This window comes from Lathyrus oleraceus, chromosome 3 (genome assembly GCF_024323335.1).
Source record: "Lathyrus oleraceus cultivar Zhongwan6 chromosome 3, CAAS_Psat_ZW6_1.0, whole genome shotgun sequence".
NCBI lineage: Eukaryota > Viridiplantae > Streptophyta > Magnoliopsida > Fabales > Fabaceae > Lathyrus > Lathyrus oleraceus.
In genome coordinates this window covers 234656828-234662379 of record NC_066581.1, presented here as the reverse complement: position 1 = coordinate 234662379, position 5552 = coordinate 234656828, and the positions used below count along the sequence as shown (strand labels likewise).

Here is a 5552-nt window from a genome sequence, read left to right as displayed (position 1 = left end):
AGGTTTGTTCATATAGGGTTGTCATGCATATTATTATTGAAGAAAATTGTACCTCAGACATTATAATCCATGACATTGCTCCTAATCCCAGAGAGAATGCAATAACCATGACCTGAAAGAAATTGAAAGTTTATAATAATGAAGTTAGGGAAACAACCAATAGAAACCATCATTTGTGTAATAAAGTTGTATTTACACACCACAACTCCAGCCACCGATACGAGGCTCAATGTCGCATATAAATCAGAATCTGGTGATATATATTCCTGAGAGCAAATTCAACATAAAATATATTATCCATATAAAAAACCAAAAATATAAAGAAGAATTTACTGATATATAATCCTGTGAATCTGTGTTACAAATTTCTGAACATTTATGCATGAATGCATGTGTAATATCTAGTTAATGTATTATGTATATATAAAAATAAACAAAAAAAATGTTCAAAAAATATAACAAACAAAAAAATTATTATTACCTTCAAGTAGAATGATATTGAAACAACCAAAAGACTCAAAGTCATTGCAGATGAAGAAACCTGCAATAGGAGATTTTGATTAATCTCTTATTACCCTCCAAACAAATAGTAATGTGAATGCAAAAATTATCGAAAAAGCTCAGACTCACAATAAGTAAAAGCCGGCGACCAGATTTGTCTGCTAACCACAAAGTTAAAATCGTAGCAAGAACCTAAATGACATGTAAATATTGTTCAGATTATGGTCTGATAAATTTGGAACGTTACAAATTTAGTTTCCTTTCGGTCGAACCTGAACAGCACCGACTCCAAATGTTGCTACATCACTCGAAACATGCGTCTAAATCTCGGAATAACAGGAAAATACCACAAGACTTTTGCTGGAGACAACTTGTTCTTATATCGCGAGACACCGCATTTAGGACACTCCTTTTTCTACATCGAGAAACAAATGGAACAGTTGGTGAAATTTAACCCATAATGCCTAGTCTCCATTGCTAGCATTGCAACACAATAATTATTGTTGAGAATACTCAATAAATGTATGAACCAAGAAAAATGAAACCAAAAATGAACAATAGCGAACGTCAGAAGAGAAACCAAGTAATATGAAGATTAGAAAAATACCTATGGTGTCAAAATCGAACAGCTAACAACGAATTAATAGAAGGAGGAAACATCGTAGATCTAACAGAGGTGGAAAGAGAACGCCTTAGAAGTAGCGAAAATCGTAGCAGTGAGAACCCTAACGTGAAAAAGAACGAAAATAACAGAGAGTGAAATAACAAAACGCGCAGTATGTTATAATTTTAATATTTACTAAAGGGGACCTTAGAGGGCGCTTGTGGAAAAAAAGCGCCCTCTAAAGGGGGCCTAAGAGGGCGCTTATGAAAGCGCTCTTCAAGGCTTTCCAAAAGCGCTTTATAAACTGGAAATGCACATGGACTTATAGAGCGCTTTTTTAAAAGCGCCCTCTAAGGGTAACCTTAGAGGGCGCTTTCTAAAAAGCGCCCTGTATTGTTGTCCCTCTATCTCCTCCTTATTTTTTCGCTTCACCTTAGAGGGCGCTTTATTACAAAAGCGCCCTCTAAAGTGCGTTGTCTATTCCAGTTGTTCGCTCCTTATTTTTTCGCTTCACTTTAGAGTGCGCTTTTGTAATAAAGCGCCCTCCAAGGTGCGCTGTCTATTCCAATTTTTGGCGTAGTGCCACTATTTAGTCTTGTTTGTTGCAGGTTGTGCCTTGCCCTTTGTTGCTTGTTCCAGATAAAACCATGGCTAAAGATGCTCCTTAAGCTGCAAATAACCTTGGTGAAGACTTTTACAAAGTAATATTGCAAGAAGAACCCTTCAAGTCAACAACGGTATGCAAACGATGGTTATAGTGTATACTGCGAGTTCGCTTTTTATGAGGTTTTTGAATTTTTAGTTTAAGCTTTTTTCTTCATTGGCTTCAGGTGGGATCAATACTGAAATCATACCGATGGGCACCTTTTGTTCCAGTTGCAAAAAACAGTGCTATGTTGACCGTCTTACTGCTTCTCTCAAAATATCGGCTGAGGAATATACCGGTGATAGAACCTGGTAATCCAGACATTGTAAACTTCATTACTCAGTCAGCAGTTGTTCAAGGCCTAGAAGGATGCAGAGGAAGAGATTGGTTCGACAGCATTGCAGCCAGGCCTCTATCTGATCTTGGACTTCCTTTTATGTCTGCTGATAAGGTAACAATTTTCATTCAAATTTTTTATAGCTTCCCTCTGCTCGGAGGTTTAAACACATCTTATTTCTTCTTGTTTAGGTTATTAGTGTCCAGAGCAATGAATTGATTCTTGAAGCTTTCAAGATTATGAGGGATCATCAAATTGGTGGTCTTCCTGTTGTAGAGGGGCCGACTAAAACAATTGTTGGAAATTTGAGCATTAGAGACATCAGATACTTATTGCTAAAGCCTGAAATCTTCTCCAATTTCAGGTAAGACTAAGAGGCAAACCAGGAACTGAAATGTTCTCCTTCACCATCTCTTTATTTTGACTTTCAGGAACCTCACAGTCATGGATTACATGAAGAAAATCGTCTCAGCATCCTATGAACCTGGAACTTCTTAGAGCAATGAATTTGATGGTCCTCACTGCGCTCTTGATTTAGAATTCCTGCAGCATTTGGTATCTTGTGAAGTATATCATGACCTGCTGCCCTCATTCCATACCAACGGGAGCCACTCACATTAACTGTTGATACATTTTTGCGATATTCTGCTACCGAAAGTCCAAGCAAGAACAAGAATCATGCTTAAAGTGATGAAAGCGATGGCGATCCCTCACGACAATCTCATGGTCAAAGGCTTTGGAGATTAGCTTTACTATGGTATGACAATCATTACATATACGCAAATTCTTTATTATTCTGAATCTTCCTCCGCTGATTCTTTTGTAACCGGAACTTCCATTTCTTCCTCTCCGAAGAGAGTTGCCGAATCAACAGTTACAATCCCATGAAGATTTAAACAAATTTTCACTTTAATCTTTTCTTTTTCACCATTTTCAGGTTTTACTTAGAATGTAAGTTTGAAAATTTGTCATGGCAAGCTGTATTGTGAGGCAGATATCTGTCATGCTGGTGTTATTTATTCTTGTCCGGTGGTTTGATATGCCATGGTAATCTTGCAGGTATACTCACAATTCTAGCTCTGGTTTTTGCAGGGTGCGCACATGGCTGGAGAATGGTGAGCCAAAATTTTCCTTTGCTGACTGCGTGATGTATGGTTTGATGAACACTTATGCTAGAGCGGCAATAGGTTTCTAAGTCCATTGTGAATTAACTTGTTTGAACATGTGACTTGCTTCTGCTTGAACTTCATGGCAATGTGCTAATGCGTGGTCATGACTTGGTTGGTTTTGTAGGTTTCTGGAAATGAACATGACATGGACAATGCTACTTGTAAATGAAGAAATCATGATGGAAGCAAGCTAACATGCATTTTGGAGGATAAATCATGACCCAAGGGGGATTAGGATTAGGTTTGGGATTTATGTGAAACATGGTTATATCTTGGTTGTGATTTTGGATGAAATTTTGGAATTGGTTGTAATGTAAAAGTTAGTTGTAGGATATGGATGTGATTCTATGTTATGCTTGAATGTTAAATGAAAATGTATGTATGAAAATGAGTTTGGAAATGTTTGAAAGTTAAATATTATTGAATGTTATGAAATGAGTGTATGCACTATTTTGATTTGAAATAAACTATGGATGGAAAATGGATCATGTTTGGTTATAAAATGGATATGGATTTTTAGGAATAATCCAAAACTAATCTAAATGTCAATTAAGAATCGAAAAACCAATAAAACCAATTAAAATCAAATTAATCTATAATTTGTTAAAACTACTTTGATGTCAAATTCTAACATTTTATTTGGAAATTAAAAATCAATTAGAGTTTGAATCATTAGTAAAAACACAATTAAGATTAAATTGAAATTTGGAATTAGACTTAATTTGAAATTAAAATCAAATTGAAAATTAAAAACTCAAATAGTTAGAATCCATTTTATAATAAAAAAAACACCATGATAAAAAAAACTAGATAATGACCAATATTTATCAAAAAAATATGGATTTGGGAATGGATGGTTGCCTTTGGTCATGAATGTATGCAAATGAACTTTAGGCCAAGTGCCAAATAAAAATGAAAAAATGGAAAAAATTCAGGACCAAAATCGGGGTATGACACTTCTACATAGAGAACATCAGATATAGAGGGAAGAGTACCATTACCAATAGTTCCGGAGCCTCTGATCCTTCCTTTCTGATTTCCTCCGAAACCTACGAATCCAACATCTTTAAGTTCCAGGTTTTGGAACATATACTTTCTTCCCGTCATGTGTCGCGAGCATCCAGAGTCCAGGTACCATGACTGATGTTTTAACTCTGCTGCATAAGATATCTGCAACATAAACAATCTTATCTTTTGGTACCCAGAATCTTTTGGGTCCTTTGTTATTAGTTTTCCCAGAGTTTCTTAACACTTTGGGTTTTCTAGCATTATCAAAGCGTTGTGCTTGTGTATGTGTATAGTGATAGGAAAATGGAGATTTAGGTTTGTCATTAGTATAAGTTTTATCTTCACAAGGATCATACCCAATTCCTCTTTTGTTGTTCTGACTGACCCCATAAATCATGGATGCTATTCTGCTTCACTCTATCCCATTCTTCAGAAACTTTTGAAAAGATTTTTCATATTCATAAATTACTGTGTTTGAAGTTTGTGGAGCTTGAGATAACGCTTCTTCAATTTTTGAGCATTGTTTTTTTGTGGAATCTCTTTCTAATGTCAAGGTTCGGTTTTCATATTTTAGTTCTGAGACTGTTATCTCAAGTTTACCACATTCTTTGAGGGTTTCTTCAAGCACCTCTTTTGCAACTTTAAATTTTTGTTTAAGTTTCTGATATAAGTTTAGAGTTTCGGATAGGCATGATTCAAGGTCAGAGTGAGAAAGATCAGAAAATACCTCTTCGGATTCAGATTCTCCATCTGAAGTATTCCTGGAAGTGGTAGCCATGAGTGCCACATTTGCCTGTTCATTAGAGTCTGATTCTGATGAGTCAGATCCACTGTCATCCCAGGTAGCCATCAGTCCTTTTTTGGTTCTGAAGGAACTATTCTTGAAGTTCTCTTTTTTGGATCTTTCTTTCTTCAACTTGGGACATTCGTTTCTGTAATGACTTGTTTCCTTACATTCATAGCAAGTTATATCTTTGTTAGATTTACCTTTTGAAGTTGGTTCCGATCGATCTCCTTTGGATCTTGGTTTTCTGAAGTTATTATTCCTTTTTCTCCAGAGTTGTTTTACTCTTCTGGTTAAGAGGGATAATTCTTCCTCATCGTCAGAATCTTCCTTTTCAGAGTCATCAATGTCTTCTTCTTTAGCCTGGAAGGCTTTGTTTCTATCAGACTTGCGCCTTTCTGATATGGACTTTAGTGCTACAGACATGATCTTCTTCCGAGGCTCATCTTCCTCCAGTTCTATCTCGTGACTTCTGAGTGATCTGACGAGTTCTTCAAGGCTGA

At 36.1% G+C, this 5552-nt stretch overlaps 1 pseudogene; it reads left to right on the top strand.

Moving 5' to 3' along the window:
- The first annotated feature begins 697 nt into the window (after positions 1–697).
- On the top strand, positions 698–2586 carry LOC127130617 (SNF1-related protein kinase regulatory subunit gamma-1-like; annotated as a pseudogene).
- Positions 2587–5552: the final 2966 nt, after the last annotated feature.